Source organism: Ursus maritimus, unplaced genomic scaffold (genome assembly GCF_017311325.1).
Source record: "Ursus maritimus isolate PB19 unplaced genomic scaffold, ASM1731132v1 scaffold_15, whole genome shotgun sequence".
Classification (NCBI taxonomy): Eukaryota; Metazoa; Chordata; class Mammalia; order Carnivora; family Ursidae; genus Ursus; species Ursus maritimus.
The window spans coordinates 2,845,648-2,866,369 of record NW_024423897.1 but is presented as its reverse complement, the minus strand read 5'-3'; the positions used below and the strand labels follow the sequence as shown (position 1 = coordinate 2,866,369).

General features: G+C 48.3%; 2 long non-coding RNA genes across 2 annotated transcripts; one reads left to right on the top strand and one right to left on the bottom strand.

The window, feature by feature from the left end:
• Window positions 1–8,902: 8,902 nt before the first annotated feature.
• Window positions 8,903–11,504, bottom strand: LOC121102732. Its single transcript, XR_005834802.1, has 3 exons — window positions 11,174–11,504; window positions 9,596–9,734; window positions 8,903–9,392 (listed from the first exon to the last, which is right to left on the bottom strand). It is a non-coding gene; the product is annotated as an uncharacterized LOC121102732 (long non-coding RNA).
• Window positions 11,505–14,684: 3,180 nt separating this feature from the next.
• LOC103664471 lies at window positions 14,685–16,884 on the top strand. Its single transcript, XR_569028.2, has 3 exons — window positions 14,685–14,912; window positions 15,248–15,768; window positions 16,124–16,884. It is a non-coding gene; the product is annotated as an uncharacterized LOC103664471 (long non-coding RNA).
• The last annotated feature ends 3,838 nt before the right edge of the window (window positions 16,885–20,722 follow it).

The following is a 20,722-nucleotide window of genomic DNA, read 5'->3' as shown; positions in this document are numbered from 1 at the left end:
CGGAAAAGGCTCGTGGCTAAGAGTCCTGGGTGTGAATTCCAGCAATGACTTAGTGATCATGACCTCGGGCAACTTCCACTCAGAAACCCTGTTTCCTCATCTGTAGCATGAGGCTGAGTACCACTCGATGGATGATTATGAAGGATCAGATGAGATCCCGCCCCTGAAAAGGGCTCTCTGTAGACGCTACAGAGAGTATGGGTGTTAAAGTAATTGCTATTAAAGTACTAAAAACCAAAATAATAGTATTACTAATTATAACTCCCAGCTGAATAGACCATCGTAGAGTCCTATGTCACGGTCATTCAAGTTGTCACTCATTCCCCAAACTCTCTGTTTTTGTTTGTTTGTTTGTTTGTTTGTTTGTTTGTTTTTTGCCATCTGATCATCAAGGGTGAAGGGATTCATCAGTGTTTTATTACACCAATTAGGAGCTTTCACTACCTCAGCATGTGAGCCTTACAGAACTTCCTATGAAGTGTTTTATACCCATAAACTGATTCCCCCGAGCCCCTTCCATCTTTGGCATTGTGGCTGAAACAGGAAGAAAGCGTTGGTCCAAAAATGAGATCACAAGAAGGGCATGACTGAGTAGGAACGCGGAGCAAAGCTGACGCCCACCACTGAATTCCCAGCCATGCAGGTCCAGCATGGAGAGCAAAGATGGCTGCCACAGACATCGCTAATGTGACCAACCGACAGACCAGCAGGATTTTCGGTATTTCTCATTAGGTCCCTTAATTTGTCCTCTGTAATAAACTAGAGGCGGTGGGTTAATGATAGCTACAAATTCTCTGTTACTCCTCCTATTAAGAGGTGAAACCTAGCTCCTGTGTCCTGGCATCTAGGCTGGGCTCGAGACTTGGTTTATACCAATAGAATGTGGCAAAGTGATATTCTAGGCCTTCCAAAGCCAGGCCTTAAAAGGAAAACCGACAGCTTCTGAGTTCTCCCTCTCAGAAGCCAGCTGCTTCCAAGAAGCTTAGGCCAGACTACTGAGGCGTGAGAAGCCATGGCATGGGAAGAGGCCTTGAGGGTGAGAGACCATCTTGGGTGTCGTGACGGTTCCAGCCCTCAGCTCTGGAGTCCTACGCGGGGCTCTCATGATCCTGACATCACGATCTGAATCAAAATCAAAAGTTGGCCGCTGGGGCGCCTGGGTGACTCAGCCGTTAAGCGTCTGCCTTCGGCCAGGTCATGATCCCGGGGTCCTGGGATCGAGCCCCGCATTGGGCTCCCTGCTCTGCGGGAAGCCTGCTTCTCCCTCTCACACTCCCCGTGCTTGTGTTCCCTCTCTCGCTGCCTCTCTCTATCAAATAAATAAATAAAATCTTGAAAAAAAAAAAAGTTAGCTGCTTAGCCGACTGAGCCACCCAGGTGCCCCATATTATTGCTGTTTTAAACTCCTACATTTGGGGATGGCAAGTTACACAATTCATCACTAAAACACTAGACATTTCTTGAATCTATTTTTTTCTAATTTTCCTTCAATTTATTCCTTTAAGTATTTCCCATGTGTGAAGCCAGTAGCCCTTGGCAAAGTCCCTCCGCCGGCAGTGTCGCCATCGCTCAGAAACTTGTTAGAAATGCAGGTTCTGAGCCCCACCTCAGATCTGCGGCCTCAGGAATGCTGAGGTGGGACCCAGCAACCTGGATTAGCAAGCCCTTTGAGTTATTCTGACACAACCCTCAAATTACAGCACCACTGGGCTACGCCAGGGGTTCTCTACCCTAACTGTGCGTCTTAATCTCCTGGGAACTCAACATACACTGGCTTCAGAGAATGCCCCGGAAGTCCTGAGTGAGGCGAGGTCAGACGTGTGTGACACATATAGAGTTTCGTGCTGACTCTGGTCCACCATGTCCCGTGCAGGAATTAAAAACATCCCTCACGAAGTAGGACCCTGTAGACCAGGGCTTAATGCATAAAGGTGCAAATGATTTACCTGAGGCCTTGGTAAAAAGGCAGATGCTGATTCGGTAGATGTGGGGTTGGGTCGGAGATATGACTTCTCCTCATCCTTTCCCAGCTGCCACGGATGCTGCAAACGTCACCTAAAGCAGCAAAGCTCAAGGGAGTCACCGTCACCGTCTCCTCTGAAGGGTAAATGGCTTAAAAGGCAGTTTTATGTCACACAGCCACACACAGAAACCCACGCACGCCCTTCTAGAAAGCTTCAATCTGAGGTAGCTACCCCACCGCTGTGGGGAGGGGGGCGCTCCACTGCACAGACCCTGAGCCCCTGCGGGAGATGCCGTCTGAGCTTCGCCCCGAAAGACGACAGATGAAAAGGACTTTGTCCAACCTGGAGACGAGGAACATTCTTCTTTTTTTCCCCCAATTCTTTTTTATTGTGATAAATATGTATAAAAAAAAAAGTACCATCTGAACCATGTTTAAGTGTACAGTTCCGTGTTAGTAGGTACATTCATGGTGCTGTGCAACCATCACCACCGTCCATCTCCGTAATTCTTTCATTTTATTGAAGCGGAGACTCTATACCCAAGACACACCGATCTCCGTTCCTCTCCCCCCACCGCCAGCGCCTGGCAACCTCTGTTCTACTCGCTGTGTCTATGATATTCACGCCTCAGTGTGCCTCAGAGAAGTCCAGTCTATGTCCTCGTGTGACTGGCTTATCTCACGTACCACAATATCCTCAAGTTTCACCCCCGTTGTAGCCTGTGTCGGGGTGTCCCTCTGGTTGGAGAATACGCCACTGTACGTACCCGCCATGTTCTATCTATCCACTCATCTGTCATTGGACACGGGGTTGCTTCCATGTTTTCACCATCGTAAACGATGCTGCTGTGAGCACGGTGTACAAACATCTCGTCGAGACCCTGCTTTGAGTTCTTTTGGGGATGTACCCAGAAGTGCAATTGCTGGATCATACGGTAATTCTATTTTTAATTTTTGGAAGAACTGCCATACCGTTTTCCACAGCAGCTGTCCCATGTTACATTCCCACCAACGGTGCGCAAGGGTTCCAATTTCTTCACATCCTCACCAACACTTGTTAGTTTTCTGGGTTTTTTGATAGTGGCCATCCTAATGGGCGTGAGGCCGGGGAAGGGCATTCTAAGGCCACGGGAAGAGCCTTGTTAAGGAAGCTCCGAAGAGCCCCTCAGCGTAGCCAGGCAGCATGGGGACAGGGAAATAAAGCCAGAGAGGGTTTGTGGCTAGATTATGAATGACCTTGAACATAAGGCTAAAAAATCTGAATTTTATCCCATGGGCCGTGGGGAGCCATGGAAGTTTCTTTAGCAGGGACGTGACATCTGTGCAATCGCACCCTGGTTCCCACAGAAGGCGGAAGGGCCGCCCTGATTGCCATCACACCCGCAAGGTTTGTATAATGAGACCCGGCAGCCCCAGAAAGACTTGAGGGCTTGGTGTCAAATGCAACAGACCAAGCTTTTGAAATTGTGGTGGCTTGCCTGCCTTTAAAGAGAACACTTCTCCAATCAGTTTGAGGAATTGTCTGAAGGGCAAGGAACAGCAAGGTTTCCACTTGCAGAGAGCCCAGCTCTGCTCACATGTTCCAATAAGTAATGTTCTCCTTGCCATGATGAACAGAAGAATGTGCCTGATGGAATGAAAATCCCCATTGCCCGGCTACCCGTGGGCAGCCTCGGTTACTATGGAAGATTCCGGATGAAAGTCAGCAGGCGAGTTTCCGAGCTGGCGACTATTATTAATAGGACCTTCGGCCTTGCTCTGACATTCCAGATTGGGCTCTTTCATATGTCATTCCACAAGCCAGGTGATTAAAGCCCTATGTTTTTTAAAAGCAAAGAGAATGCACCCACCTTCGCCAGACTGACTACCCTCTTTAATAACCCACGCGCTCCTGCTCAGTTAGCATGAGAACAAAACTGCAACCATGAAATTATTTTAACAAGACCATAAAAAAAACAATTTGCTTGAGTGATGTTTAGGAAGGGGGGGAACCCACCCTCTCTCTAAACTAATTAAACTGTACTATATGTCCTTGTGTAGTTCCTGACATTTTTCTGGTTCACTCAGTTTGAATGGTTGCACAAGGATCGGCGCCAAGCTCCCAAATGGCTAACTCGAAACAAAAGCAGGGTCTCCAGAGTCTTCTTGAGCATTCAGCAAATTGAGGGAAAGTTATTTTGGGTTAATCAATGTACTTCAGTTGCAATCACATCTTGCCTCATAGAAAAGACCAAAACAAAGAATCACTGTTTGAAGTCCAATTCAGGATGAACTGGAAAGTGACATTGACCTTACTGCATTCATTCTATTTTTTATATTTTATATTATGTTATATTTAGTTTTCTATGCTAGGCTATACTATGCTGTTCTATTCTTAAAAATCACACCGTGCTTTGGATGAAACTATTGACAATGGTCCCTCATTTCCTGGCCATTCAACACCACCCCCCTGATAATTTATGTCTTTCCCACTCACACCAGTTATTACCGGAAGCCACTGGCGGTTTCCTTGAACATCTTTACAGGCAAGTGGTCTATTCTCAGCCTGGTAGGGACTAGACATTGATTAATGGCTGGGAACTTTGGTTTCTGGCAAGACGAGCCTCAGTTTCAGCTGGAGAGGCCTTTGGGTGTCGGTCAGGCTCTCGTCAGGGTCAAACTGAAAACCACAATAAGTGTCTTGGATGCAACACAGTTGTGTACGTGTTAGATATGAAGCCTTCTTCTGAGAAATGAGCCCGAATATCATGCCCTTACACTCTTTCAAACTAATGTTTGCCCACTGGAGTTTAAAGAAAATATTCCCCTTTGAAGAGCTCTTTAACATTGACAGGGCACTAAAATTTGTGGAGTATCAGGTCCCTTTAAATTCCAAAGAACTGTGAAGCACAGATAAAACGTGTAATTCAATTCATTTCCGGTTAGGCAACATACAGCGAGCACCTGCCATGTGTGAGATACTGATGGGGACTATCCTTTGGGTGAACAGGATGAAACTGATAGAGATGTTTCCTCACTTCCCGGAAATTAGGCTGTCCAAATTTAAGAGGAGAATTGGGATGATAAATGGTACAGCTGCTACAGCTGCTCATTGATAAGCCGTAACATTTTCATAACCCTCTGTAATACGCAAAGTACACGCATATACGTGTATGTGCGCATCCAGCGACAAGGCTCTTTATCTCCTGGTGGTAGATGCTCCTGGTCTCTAACTGCTCTCCTACTGGTTCATCCAAATCCGTGGGGGAAAAATCAGCCAGAGTCACAGGGTCACTCTAGAGGTGAAAATGACTAGGTGATGGGTAAGAGAGTAAGGACCTTTGGAGTCCACCAGAGATGTGAGTCCTGGCCGTGCCACTCACCAGCTCTGAGCTCGTCAAATAAGAGACACGATGCCCACCTCTCAGGGTTGTTGAGAGGCATCTCCAAGATAAAATATCTTAACCCAACCCATGGTAGGTGGCTGGCTCTCAATGCCTGTCCTGTTCCTTCCCCTCCCGTGCCAGACTTGCTTCATCAGCCCCAAGTGGGCCTTGTGCGAGGTGATGGGCCATGCAGAAGCCCTGCCATGCTGACCCTTCCCGGGTCCCCTAATCAGTGCCATTGCACACTCAGTCTTCCGCCCCAGAGCTCCACAAAGGGTGTTGTCTCACTCTGTGGAAGAGCTGCCTCGCCTGTTTTTCTGAAGGAGGGGTTGCCAGGAAGAGAAGCTGCCAGGAAGAAGAGCAACCCACATTGGGCTCCTTCCTGTTTTGAAATGCAAGGACCTGCTTGCAACCAAGGATGAGTAGCAGCAGCTGGGGATGACAGTACCAGTACCCCAGACATAAAGGGCTGCCTGTCGCCGGGGCTGGCGTGACTGACTGGTGGTGTGCTCTTGAGCCCGCTTCTGGCTTCACCACACACCCTCCCTCTATGGCATGCATTTTCTTAGAAATCCGAGATCCAAGAAGGGCGTTGCTTGACCTGGGGTGGGAAAGACAGCCTGTTAATTGGGTTTCTACGTGAACCCGTGGCATGTTACTTCACCTTTGCTCCTCTGGTGTTCTCCTTCCCTATCACAGGGAGGAGAAGCAGGAGAGCTACTAGTACAGTTGAGAGTCCTCAGTACTCACGGCCCACAGCTTACCAGAAGCGCAGTGTCTAAACTTCAGCTCTACCACCACCGTCATCACCTTCTGGTCAACTGCTGTCATCCATTGCTCAGACACCTGCAATGGTCTCCTAATCACCGCTTCCCACGTGTTCACCCTTGCCTTCCCACAACCCCTAGTCCACACAGCAGTCAGTATCAATCCTCAGAACAGAATTCTGACCCACCTCTGGCCAAGTGGAGTACACCATGCCCCTGGCCAGCGTGCCTAGTTCAGGGATGGGCTGTAATCCAAGCCAGTGAGGAGTTAAAGCGCTCATCTATTAAGCACCTGCCATGTGCCTGATGCGGGACAAGACCCTTTACCAGCAGCATCTCACTTCTTCAGCCTCACAATAATCTTGTGAGCTATTATTATTAGAGTGAGTGAGGAATTTGCCAAAGGAACCCAGTGAGGGCACGGCCAAAGAATTGAACTCAATTCTTCCCAACTCCAGAACCCACCCTTGCACTCAAGTGTAAGCATGGACACAGAGCACCATGTGGATGTTTTCTCCAAACAATAGAATTTGTGGTTTTAAGACTTTGTCTTCTAGTGTGGCCAGCATTGTGGAGCAGTATGAACAAAATGAAGGAGAATAGGGTCCTGCAGCACAGCCTGGCTGCCCAGGGTGTGCCCCTCTCCTCCTCCCACCAGCAATGTGAGGGCAACATGTTTTCTGTCTGATGATATGGGTATTTTGTTTTTTTCTGGATAAAATGCCACCCCGTTATAGCAATCTGCTGGATTTTGGTCCATCTTGGTGGATTGATCAGTTTCTCCCTCTGGAACTGATGTGGACATTTTTGTGCATTCATCCTGGGATGACATCTCCTGCAAGATTCTTCCTTTTTGGTTCAATATGAAACAAAATTGGCCTTGTGACCATTACTCACACCCTCAATGCATTGAACAGACTCCCCCGAGAGAGGAAGAGTCTCGTGCTTCAGAGCAGGAATCTGAGGTCGGGAGGACGAGTGTTAAGAGCTCTCTGATCTCCAGCAAGGTACAGAAACTAGCTAAGCCCATCAGTCGATGGAATGATAATCCTACCTCTCAGGTCTGGTGGGGAACTGAGCTCGTGTAGGTCACCTGCTTAGCATAGTGCCTGGCATTATAAGAAAGATTCAGTAAACTGTAGCTCTTTCTATTCATTTTTCTACTGAGAGGAAGAGTTGATTTTTTAAACTTAGGATTACTTGATTAATTTATAACCTCAAGTCCAAACGCATGTTGCTGAAGCATAAGCAGCCCCATCCTTCTTCCTCATGCCTCTCTTTCCCAATCAAAACATAGTTCTTGGGCGCCTGGTGGCTCAGTCAGTTAAGCATCCAACTCTTGGTTTCGGCTCAGGTCATGATCTCAGGGTTGTGAGATTGAGCCCTGCGTTGGACTCTGGGCTGGGTGTGAAGCCTGCTTAAGATTCTTTCTCCCCGGGGCGCCTGGGTGGCACAGCGGTTAAGCGTCTGCCTTCGGCTCAGGGTGTGATCCCGGCGTTATGGGATCGAGCCCCACATCAGGCTCCTCCGCTGGGAGCCTGCATCTTCCTCTCCCACTCCCCCTGCTTGTGTTCCCTCTCTTGCTGGCTGTCTCTATCTCTGTCAAATAAATAAAATCTTAAAAAAAAAAAATTCTTTCTCCCTTTCCCTCCACCACTTGCCCTCCTCTCTAAAAAAGTCAAAAATAAAAATAAATAAAATTAAGTTTTTCTCTCATAAAATGATTGCTAATACAACTGATTTCTATATTTTTAATTGGAAACATGCACATGGCATCACTTAGTTGTCTCTCTATAAAAAACCCACGTGAGACACTTCTCTCCAAGTTGGATGCCAAGGCAAGTTTTTCTCCTGAGATATTAGATACTTATTTCTTATAGAATGTAAATAATGTGGCTGGTCATGTTTCTTTTTTGGTCTGACCATGAGGAAACTCAAAGCCAACTTTGGGGCTCAACTTTGATAAAGGCCTGGAACCCTCTGCTTGTTTATGTTATAATCGCCTTGCTGGTCTTGGTCTTTAAATCTACCTTTACCCGATCTTGATTTAGTCTCTACTTATAGTTTTCTGCTCTTTACTGTATTATTTTATTGCATCATATTATTGCACATACATAATATTTAATGTATTATTATAAGCTTTCCATAGAACGGGGTCAATTATACACAGTCATTGGGAAGATAATTTATCAAAATATTAAATATTTTTTTAATCTGCCATAATCACATAATCTGGCCAACCCAGATGGTCATGAAACAGGTTGTAGGAGGGGAAGGTGTGTGTGTGTGTGTGTGTGTGTGTGTGTGTGTATGTATGTGTGTGTGTTTGAGAGACAGACAGAAGCCTCAACCACAGCATATATGACTCTACAGTGGGCTTGAGCCCCTGGTGAGTTTGTCACCTAGGACAGTTGGTGAGCTTTATCTGCTATCTTCTGATAAACCTGGGTGACACATCTCTTGCTGGTCTGTGCACTTGTCCCACCCTCCGGCCACTCCCCGGACTCCAGAATGGGCACCTTTAATCCACATACTACTGGATTCCTGAGTAGTTTTCTTTTTGTCTTTAATGCAAATATGGGCATGTGACTCTCCTGCTTGAGCCTTTCAGTGTTACCCACAAAGTAAACCTTAAAACTTCCTAATTCAGGCAATCCCTTCATTTTATAATTGAGAAGAATAAGAGCCAGAGAGGCAAAAGGACTTTCCTAAGGTCACGCAGTGAGTAGCAGCGTGGGGACAAGAACTGAGGTTTGATTCCTTTGTTCATTCATTCCTACATGCATAATCTATTTATTCAAAAGACACTTCTGCAGACAAAGAGGCATCAGGCATTTTGTAGGCTCCAGAGACACAGCATGGGTGAGACTGACGCAGCGCCTGCTGTCTTGGGCTCACGGGTGAGAGGGGCGGATTCATGCAGAAATGGACAGGTTGTGCTAAGTGTCAAACAGGCCACAAAGGCGCACCGTGCGAGAGAGTGAGTGGGCCGGTGTGGGGAGGTGGCTGAGGCCCCGTCAGCTAGAGTGGTCGGCGAGGGCCACTTTGGCAGGAACATTCGAGCCAGCAGCCAGCCCTGGGAACATCTGGCTCTGGGCATGTGCGTGAGGTCCTGGAGAGGGCACTGGCTTGGCCGCGTGGGAAACATGCTCAGCACGGCTGGACGGAGCACAGGGAGAGGGCCCGAAAAAGGCGGCTGGAGGCTGGAGAAGAGGTTGAAGAGGACGCAGGGCCCTGGGAAGGCCTGCTCTGCCATCACAGCGCGGGTCTCAGAAGCTCGTCATAGGCTCAGGTGCGCTTTCAGAACAAAGGCCTTTGAAAAATCGCAGAGGAGCAGGAGAGGGGCCTTTCCTTCCCTACCCAACCCAACCACCGCTCACCCCTTCTCACTGGATCAGATTTACACCCGGTGGTATTTTTAGCCTTCTCTCTCGAGCTCAGTGAATGCACCCCACATGAAAGAGGAGACAAATTTATCTCTGTGGTTGAGAAATACTCACATGTGAGAGGCACGTGATGGCAGGAAAGAGCACGGGCTTTGGAAGGGAGGGAAGCTGGGTTTGAACCTCAGCTCTGTCAGTAAGGAATGTGCTGTCCTTCAGCAAGATTACCTCACTTCTCTGCACCTCGGGGTCCCACCTGTAAATAGCATTAGTAAGAACCAGCGTTTGTGTAACGCTTAGGCTGAGGCAGGCACTGTTCCGGGTCCTTTATAAATAGTATCTCAATTCATCTTCCTTTGAACCCTCTTCTTGCACTATTCTCATCAAGCCCATTAGACTGATGGGGAAACTGAGACCCAGAAAGGATGACCTGGCATTCAAATTCAAGCATTCCCATGTCTTATGTGCGATGCTGTGGTCGGGGAATCTTAAAGGAACCAGAGCCCAGGCTGGGCCCTCCCAGCATTTAATCAATCTTCTGTTTACCGCGAGGAAGCAGATGGATAGTGTCACAACCAGATGCTTAATAGTTGCAAAAGGGAGGCAGTGGAGGGGGGCAAAGCTGGTCCGCCGTGTTGCTCACCGGCTTCCTGACCCAGCAGCTAGATGCCCGGGATAGTCCTCCTGCCTTTCTGCCATGGGAAAGTAAATGGGTTTCCTCCCACTCACCTAGCGGTCCCTCAGCACTGACATTTTCCTCTGGGTGACAATATATTCCAAGGGCACTGGGTCCCAGGCAGAGCATGTCCCTCCTCTGGGCTCGCACGGCACCGTGTCCATCCCATAGCACAGCCCTTATAAAACCATACGGTAATTACCTTACTTGCCCAGGGCAAGAGCAGAAATAGAGACCCACATATCATATGTCTAAATATTCAAAGGTATAAATCAAGCTAACAAACTGTTAAATGAAATATGTTCCATCCGCATACCTTGATAAATATATATGCCTAACAATCCGGAAGGCCCAGATGGAATGAGGACTCTCAGATGCCTCAGGATTTTGTAACTGAATCTGGTGACATAGGACGGCTGCTTCCAGCCCGGGGCCTGGCCCCTGCCCCCAACCTTGGTCTCTGTCCTATCCCGAGGTGAGCCTTGGACAGGCAGACACCTGAGGCGACTTCAGCCTCACGTCCAGACTGCATCGTCCAATCCCCCCCCTCCCCACCCCGCCACAGCTGCCCTTTGGCCTCCGCTGGGCTTCGGGATTTGCATAAGGGCGGCTGGTGCTCAGCCTTCGGGAGGATGGACCTGAGAGAGAACTCTATGCAGTTTCCAGAAATAGGCTTTTAGCCGTTTGAGCATGGCATCCGTGGTCCCCGCTATGCATGCACAGAGCATGCTCCAGAACAGCGTTGTCTGATTGAAATACAGCATGAGCCCCACGTGCGAGCCACGTGCGGAATTTAAATTTTGCTCTTAGCTCACATTAGAAAACAAAGAAGTAAAAAGAAACAGGCAGCATGAATTTTAGCGATGGAGTCACCTAATATTTCCAAACTACCGTCATTTGAACATGTAATCAATTATAAACAATTATTTCTGAGGAATCGGACATCGCGGTAGGATTCCGCTTTGACGGCACATCCGCGTCGGGTCTCGCCGCATTTCAGGAGCTCGGCAGCTACTTACCAGCTAGTGGCTGCCTCATCCCGCGGTTCCGATGTGCGCCTCTGCCGCTCCGGGCGTGCTCCAAGGACCAGCAGCATCTTACCTGCAGAACCAGCATTTTAGCAAGATCCCCAAGTGATGGAGATGGACACGAAAGCTTAACAGGCTGGCTTCTATAGAAGGCTCCCTGACCCGCTGACTCCAGCCAGAGAGGGCCAGAGCCGGACTGGGAGCAGGGCAGGGGTGCTTCCTAACGCTGGCTTTGCCAGACTGTTCCTGTTGGTCTACACCGCCTCCCCGGAGGCCCTTCCAGCTGGGCAGAAAGGCAGCACCGTGTAGACAAGGAAAATGTGGGGGGGGGGGGCTTGGAGAGTAAGAAAAGGGCACATAGGAAGTAGGAGTGGAGGCATCTGTGTAAAGGGAAGAAGAGGAGGAAGCACATGGCCGCAGGGGGACAGCAGGCAAGTCTGGGGAAGGACGCTCTGAGGAGCCTGTTTCTGCTGGGAGAAATTGGGAGATAAATAGTTTGTACTGGTTTCTGAGCCTGACTGTATGGGTGTCTAGTAAATGAGAGAGGTCCAAGGTGGGACAGGGGAGTCTTCTGAAAAGACCTGTACAGGAATTTTTTTTTTTTTTTTGAGAGAGAGAGAGGGAGGGAGTGTACATGGTGGGAGGGGCAGAGGAGGGAGAGAGAGAGAGAGAGAATCTCAAGCAGACACCCCGATGAGCATGGAGCCAGAGAGGAAGCTTGATCCCACAAACCTGAGATCATGACCTGAGCTGAAATCGAGAGTCAGATGCTTAATCGACTGAGCCATCCAAGCGCCCCGTGCAGGGGAATTCTTGATCACAGGCCCTTACACTGCAAAATCGGAGCTATGTCTCAACAGATTAAATTTGCCAATGGTTTGAAGTGACATTTTGTCCTGAAGCTAGAAGCCAGTCCCATCATGTACTTTTCATGGAGATTTCTCAAACATGCTGGAGATGAGAGGTTCTATTAGAAGTTACATAGTGGAGGGGCGCCTGGGTGGCACAGCGGTTAAGCGTCTGCCTTCGGCTCAGGGTGTGATCCTGGCGTTATGGGATCGAGTCCCACATCAGGGTCCTCCGCTGGGAGCCTGCTTCTTCCTCTCCCACTCCCCCTGCTCGTGTTCCCTCTCTCGCTGGCTGTCTCTATCTCTGTCAAATAAATAAATAAAATCTTTAAAAAAAAAAAAGAAGTTACGTAGTGGAAATTTCATTGTCTTTGCTCTTAGCGTAATGGATATTTTTTTGAGAAATGCATCCTGGGTGTATTGCAGACTGTTAGTTCAAGCTGGACCTGTATCAGGTTGGCATGGGAGGAGAACACCTGGAATGAAAATGAAAGACAATGAAAGAAACAAAGGTCTACCAGTACTATGGCTTTGCTAGTCACATATGGGATGTCCATGAATGGCCAAATGCTTCTCTCAAGTAAGTATCATTTTATCTGCTGGGGTTTTCATCAGCAAGTAATAGGATATGCAGCTAACAGTGGCTTAAAGAGTGGTTCTCAAGATGTGGTTTACCAGCATCATCAGCGTCACAGGAACTTGTCAGAAATGCACGTTCTTGGGCCCACTGCAGACCTATTGAATTAGAAACTCGGGGATAGGGCCAACAATCTGTGTTTTAATATGCCCTCCAGGTAATTCTGATGCATGCTCGAGTTTGAGAAAGAATGGCTTAAACCATCAGGACATTTACTGTTTCTTCTTGAAATGTCTAGAAGCAGACTCCACACTGCCAGGACTGTGGAGCAGCATTTCTGGGATTCTCTTGACTTTTCCCTCATTGTCACAAAATGGCTGCCTTAGCTTGAAGCATCATGTACTGTACTCACCTTGCAGTGTCCCAACTGGGAAGGACAAGGTGATGGCAGAAAGGGGGCTCCTCTTCCTTAACACCTTCTCTTTTATCAGGGAGGAAAAACATCTCAGGAACCTCCTCAGCAGACTTCCCTTCTCAATTCATTGCCCAAACCTGGGTCTCATACCTGTCCCCAGGCAAATCATTGGCAAAGTGGGATAGAGTCTGACAAAAACTTAAACTAGCACAGCTCAACCCCTTGAGTTCACTGCTGTTCTTCTAGTGCCTGAACAAAATCTTTCTCTATTAGCAAGAACAAATCAGGGGTGGGGATAGGGGATGGTTGCATGCAGGTAACCAACAGTGTCTGTTACAATGATTGTCCCCATTTTACAGACATGGAAAATAAAAGCTCAGGGAACACCACATACCTAGGAAATAGTGGAGCTGAGATCCAAACTCACTTCTTTCTGACTCCCCAAATGTTTCCATTGCCTCATTCCACCTATGGATTTACAATTGCCCAGAACTGGTAAGGCAGAAAAGATTGATTCTGTGACTTCCTGCAGTGGCAAACATTCCGGTATGGATTATCATTCGGAACACATGATGTCAGTAGAAGAGAGGTCACCAGCGGGACACCTGCGGGCCTGTGCTTTATTTGGCAAGAGATTTTTTAAATTTTATAATTCATGTTCAATATTTAATACTGGGAAATTTCACATTCAAATTCCAACTTGTAGGTGTATCTGAAGAAACATGAGAAGCTCTTGCCACAGACCCAACATCCCTTCGTGGCAAGAATCGGTAGGAGCTGAGTGGCCTAATTTTTCTCATCCTCCACCATTCTCCACCACTTTACCCTTGAGTCAGTTCACCTATTTGTATCACTGGACTTGGCCCACTTGGCATTTTGCATGCTCCCCCACCCAGGCCTGTCCCCGTGGGGCCAATGCCTGCAACACTGATGGTGGGATGTCTTCTTCACCCCAACCCCCCCAAATCTGCAGCCAAGAGTCCTTGGGGAAGGGCAAGGATGGGGTGGTGGGAGCTTTTGAAGGTACATCTGAGTATTCCCCTGGGACCAGCAGCACTGGAACTCCGTAGGAATTCTCTATGGTCCCAGTGCTTCTGGCTGAAACATGGCCCCAGGAGGTAGGTGTGGGAGACCCCCACACACACCCCCAGGTGTATGGCATGGGAGTGGACCCCAAGGCTGCAAGTGGTTTGGGCAAGGGATCTGAAATCAAGGTGGTAGGACCAGCTGGGCTACTTTACCTCCCAGAAGCCGGTTTCTGCTGAAAACTCCCCAATGTTCTTGTGCAATGTCCTGTTCCTCAGGGTCGCTGATGTGTCCTCTAGGACTTGTTTTAGTTGCAAACACTACCTGGGGACTAATTGTCCTCTCACTTAAACCACTACCAGAGGAAATTGTATATAAACTTTGGGCCTATTTATTTTCTTTTTCAATTCTGAAATACTGTTGGTTTATTTTTTCTTTAGGACACTTAGGGCTTTTTATGGACAGTGTTGCCCCAGGAGCACTCCGTTACAAAAGGAGAAGCCACAGCAATAATAAAAATGCTGATGATAAAAATGCTGATGATAAATAAGAAATGAGGTAATGCACGGGAAAAGTCCTAGCTCAGCTCTGTGCCAGCTCTGAGGACACAAATACTCAGGGAATTCTCCGTCAGTCCGGTGGGAGACCCAGACACATAAACAGGCCATTACAATGGAATCTGACGAGGGCGGCTCCAGAAGTAAGCAGAGGGTGTTCTCAGATCTGGAAGGATCAGCACCTAACCTGAGATGGGAAAGCCTCTGGAGGAGGCGACAATTGAATCTTAATGGAAGAATCAGCCAAGGGAGGAAGAGGAGAAGGATGATCAAGCAAAGGGAGGCCTGGGAGCAAAGCCTGAAATAGGTAAGAATGTGGTGCATGGTGGCCCCTGCATGTTCTTGGAACTCACAGGGAAAGGTATGGAGGGAGGTGGGGGAGGAGGCTGGAGGAGTAAGGAGCAAGTCATGAGGTCTGCAGATTTCTCCTGGGAGAATGGAGATGCCATGAAGGGTCTTCAGTAGAGACGCGACTCATCGCGTTCATTGGAACGATCGCCCAGTCTTCAGATATTCTGAGAGTAGAAGACAGAAGGCAGTGGATTTGAACCCAGCAAATGCTGAGTACTATTTCCTGCTAAGGAAAGAGGGAATTGATATTTGACCTCTGTCTCCAAGGTTCTCCATCTCTGTATTCCCAAGGTGTGAAAATGGAAGTTCCAGATGTCCTGAGGCCCAGCCTTGGGGGTTCCACAATTCGCTTCTACTGGATTCTATTCATCAGAGCAAACCACAGGCCAATCCAGGTTCTAAATAGACTCCACCTCTTCATGGAAGAAGACGTAAAACTTAGCAGCCATCTTTATGCACCATCCGTTGCTTGCCTATCCTCTGAAATCATCTGCTACAGAATAGGATGCATGATAGGTGCTTAAGAAATATTTGTTAGGGACTGATTGATTGACTGATTGATCAATTGGTTAAATCACTTACTCATTAATTTATGTAGGAATTACTGACCATGAAATAGATCAGTAGTCTTCTTGGAATAAGGGAGAGGGCAGCTCCATGTATTGAGGAGAGCCAGAGAGACCTGTGGTCAGACCTTGTCTGTCTTATGACCCTAGAGAAAGTCACTCCATCTTTCTGGAACTCACTTGGCTCATCTGTGAAATGAGGATAACCACACCTACAGTTGAGTGTCGCAACACCCGCCTCACAAGGTATGTCTGGGTTTCATTGGTCATGCATCCTAGCCTTCCTGGTCAGCCTTAAGGTGGTAGGACTGAGTGGAAGAAAAGAGTAGTTGGTCCCCAGAGAAACAAGTTTTATTTTGAGGAGGAAAAAAACTTCTTGAATTACTTTAGAGCACTTTCATTTGGAATAAATAGTTGGAACATTACCAGCAAAGAAGACATTGATCTTTTGATTTACAAAGATAGTTAATTGAAGAAAACCCATAACAGAGGTTGCCTCTCGGGGACCAAGAATTAGAACTGGAAAGGAAATACATGTTTTACTGTTTACTTTTTGACATCATCTGAATATTTTTCTCCCGTATATGTATTCTTTTTCTAGCAAAATAATTCAAATATGAGAAATTCAAGCACCATTGAAACGATGTCTTCCCATCACAAGGACTTTGATGAGCCCAGAGTTGGTCGTTAATATAATTCACAGCTTACGGAAACATGAATTCCATTTTTCCTATAGTGGGAAGTCTTGAAAAGAATAGGGTAGAACCCCCAGGGTCTTTCTTCTCTCTGTACCCTGACTCAGTTTCCTTCTGGACGCTCTACTCTTGGACCACTTTGGGATTTGTTCATTACATGCTTGCTCAGGCTGGGGACGGCTCAGGTGATGCCCTGTCTTCGCTGCACACGATGCTGACTACACAGTCACGGCCTCCTCACCACACACCCACCTCAGCCACCCCCGCTGCTGCTGGGCTTGATTGTTTGATTTGTGAGTTCCAGGCAGCCTAACGTCTGTGCTGCTTTTGTAAGCAAGATCATGATATGGGAGCCAGTCAAGGAGGAGAGAGGAAGCCTGAAAGAGGAAGAGACAGAAGAAAGGGAAGAAGGAAAGAAGGAAGAGGGAGGAAGGAAAGGAGGGAGGGAGAAGTGCTGATTCTTGCGGTTGTGTAGAATGCCTCTCCAAAGCCTCTCTTCCTCCCGACCCCTCCCCATTTGCCCCAAGCTTCTCTTGTCCCTCCGCCTTGGCCCTCTCTTGCTCTTGCATATTGCACGGACTAGCACAGATCAATAAATATTACTCTGAAAGACAAGAAGAAGGGTTCTATTTTTTTTTTTAAGGCTTCCACATCCCCAGTCACTGCACCTGCAGGTGCTGTTAGGTCTGTGAGGATGGCGATTAGCCCCACCACCCACTTCTCTAAGTCCCCACCACCGCCAGCCTTGTCAGTCTAAATGGGACCATGAGCTGATGTGAGCTGATGTGTGAAAACATCACCTGCGGTCATTTAAAAAAGAAAGAAGGAAAGAAGGAAAGGAAGAGAAAAGAAAGGAAGAAAGAGAGAGAGGGAGGGAGGGGGGATGTTTGCTGTAGCTCTTGATCCTTTTCTTTTCTTAAATCATTTTTCCTGAGCCATTCTCCAAGTGGGATTCCCCCCAAGTCGATCCCCAGACTTCAGTGAGAGCTCTGCTGTTGGTCAAATTGTGTCCCTCAAAAAGCTATGTTGAAGTCCTGACCCCCAGTACCTTGGAAAGTGACCTTATTTGGAAATAGGGCTGTTGACAGTGTAATTAGTTGAGGTCAAACTGGAGGTGGGTGGCCCTTATTCCAATAGGACTAAGTACCTTACCAGGAGAGGAGGGAGACACACAGACTCACAGGGTGAAGGCCAGGTGAGTACAGAGGCGGAGGCTGGAGCGAGGCAGCGGCAAGCCAAGGAAGGCCAGAGATTACTGCTGGCACCCCAAGTCGGGGAGAGGCAAGGAAGGATCCTATGCAGACTGTCAGAGGAAGCACAGCCCTGCTGACACGGTGACTTTGGACTTGTGGCCGCCAGAACTGGGGGAGAACACATACCTGTCGTTTTAAGCACCCAGGGTACGTATTACGTTATGGCAGCCCGAGGAAACTTAGTTAACAGGGCTCCCCACAGCTGTCTTTGGATCTTCAGTAGGACAAGAGGCTCAAAAGGAACCAGGTGACTGATTTCAATTGGGTCAACTGGCATAGAATCTTGGAAGTGAAACACACACACTCGCACTGGATTCTAAAAAAGGCCCGTTCCGTTCTCTTAAAAACGCAGAGACATTTGAAGATACAGTGTGGCTCCCTTTTTCTTTTCCTAAACAAACAGACAAACAACAAGTTCTCAGGATAACAGGGGGTGGGAGGGCAGAATGACAAAGAGTGGACAGAGGGAGAACGTGGCATCTCAGAGGGGCCGCTCCTCCCCAGGCGGAGCAGTTAGGGTCCTGGGGGGAAGGCCATGCCCTTCCCGTGGTTCTGATGAGGAGATCCACGGGAAAGGACCACAGAGAGGGCGAGGAGACAAACCAGGGATGGTGAGGCAACAGAAGGAAGCTGGGACCAGCCATCGGGCCCAGGGGACAAAGGGAGGAAACCGTGTTATTGGGAACCGTAGTCATGGAGGTCCGTAGCTCCTTGTAGACACATGTTCAAGCAGGTAGGGGTGAGGACGAAAGACGTCAACCTTTCTCTTAGTTCTTTTTTTTTTTTCCAACCTTCTCTTCATTCTGAACTTAGTTTTTTTGTTTTTGTTTTTTCTCTACCAAACGGCGATAAGACCACTGACCCGATAGGCTTGTGAGAAGTTAACCAGTGCGATGCTTGGCACAGAGATGTGTCCTCAATAAACACCTTGTGAATAAACAATGATGGATGGAATGAATACTTTTATAAAGCACACACAATAATTTTTTTAGCAAAAAAAAAAAAAGCCTCAAATGATAGACTTGGATAAGTTATGCCTCTACTCCATGTCATAAAAGGTACAGAGGGAATCGTACAGCATATTAGAGATAATTAACTCCAAGTTGAATCAGGGCTGCCAGAATTCAGGAAGGATTCCTCTAGTCAATCTTGCCCTAAAAAGGCACCGAGGCACACGCACAGGAAGGAAAATAGAAGCCAATTAATTCAAAACATTTGGTACCTTGTGGCCTCAAGAGGTTTAGACGGAGCACTCAGTGACCGTGACTGAAGTAGCGAGTGCTTGGGCTGCATGGCAGGGTGGGCCGAGCTGACTCGGCCACCGTCCAGAGCAGTCCTCTTCTAGGGACTGTGGACTCAAAGGCAAAGGCAAGATGGGGTTTCCTTAGGGCCAGTGGGTTTGGAAGGGGGAGATTTGAAACCGAAGGCTCTTTCTCTGGGGCACTAGGTTCGAGTCTTTCCCCAGTTGCAAGACAGAAAGAAGGGCACCACTGGGCCCCTCCTGACGTGCTGAGTGCTGGGCTAGAAGGCTCCTGCACATGGCCTCAGCGGATCCTCACAGCGCCCAGGAGAGGCACAAGAAGAGACAGGTGCGTGGAGGACAGGGGTCTTGTCTAAGGTCCCATCGCTGCTGAGTGGCCCAAAACAAATGCAAACTTAGGTTGTTTTCACTCTACGGGGTGTGTGTCAAACACATCTGCTCTGCTTTAAGGACTGACAGAGCAGTGACACATGAAAGGACCCTGGGTCCTGATGACACCGTTGAGCAATGCCCTGTCCTCCCACACATGAACGTCCTTTCTATTTGAGAACTCCCAGCTTGGGGAGGTCTGAAATGTTCTTATCATCTTAGCCACCTTGCATTTGGGTTTTTTGTTACTTTGAGCTGAAGTCATCCCGCCTTATGCATACAGCCTTTTGTTCTGGCTGGCCTTCTCCTCCCAGCTGGTTCCGTCTCATCCTCAGGTCCAGCTCCGAGGCCACTCCCAGTCACCTCCCTGCTGGACTTGCCTCCTGCCAGTCCCTCCATTCCACCCTGTTCTAGTCCCTGCAGAACCCTTAAATTGCTCTTTTTTAGGGAGAGCACGCCCCTCCCCCACTAGAATATAGGCCCCGGGAGGGCACGGACGTGTCTGTCTTATTCATCTCGTGTTCCCAGGACCTCACTCAGTGCCTGGCACATAGTAGTCACTCACTAAATCATTTCCGGATGAGTGAGACGTGGAGAGCTGGCATTCTAAACTGAAGCACCTCCCCCCTTGCTAGACACCGCCTCTCAGAACCCTTCCCTCCCTCCTTTTGGATTCGGGTGCCTTGTTTCCCTAGCAGCACAGACTGCATGGCTCACAGAGGCACCATCCAGTCGATTCGCCTCCCAGGCATCTCCCCCTCACCATCAGCATTCTCTCTTTGCATCTGAACTCTAAGAAAACAGCCAACACACAGGCTGCTTCCTGGTGGGCAGTTCATTTCTCCACCCAGAACTGATGACCGCACTCTCTAGGTGGAGACCTGGGGCACGGAATTAGAATGGCCTTCCCATCCCCCTGGTCCACCTCCCCACCTTCTCTGCCATAGCCCCCACCTAACCTGCTGCTGGATGAAAAAGTCATGTTGGCGATAACATCATGGAGCCCGAGAATTCCTCAGAAGATGGAAATTACAGCTCCGACAGGGAAAGCGATCGGGTCATAGGCAGTGAGTGGAAGACACGGCAACAGAACCTATTTCCTTTCTTTTTCCATGTCCCAAGACCTTTTCAATAATTGGTCCCTTCTCTTAGATGGAGACAGAGAGAACCAGGATCAGATCCCAGAGTTGCCAATACCTCCAGGGTAACCTAGAGCATGTCGTGTAAATTCTGTGAGCTGCAGTTTACCCATCTGCAGACTGGGGTGCTCAACCAGCCTGCTCTGGTGTGTGTGTGTGTGTGTGTGTGTGTGTGTGTGGGCTTCAGTGCTGATACAAGGGTTAAAAAATGTTAAAGCAGCTTGTCCTCTAAGTCCAGGTTCGAGGGACCACCTAAATCGGGCATTTAAAAATTTGACTTCTTACAAACTTGCAGCCCTGTCCTTAGCAAGACACTTAACCCAAAGCATCGTCATCTGCTTGCCTTGTCTGATGGGCCATCTATCCCAGCCCCTGGACATTTGGTGCCTGCGGCCAATCCATTAGCTGCCTTGCCTGACCCCAGAGCAGAGTGATCTGTCCTCCGCCACCATCCAGGCCACCATGAAATATTCAAGCGTCCCT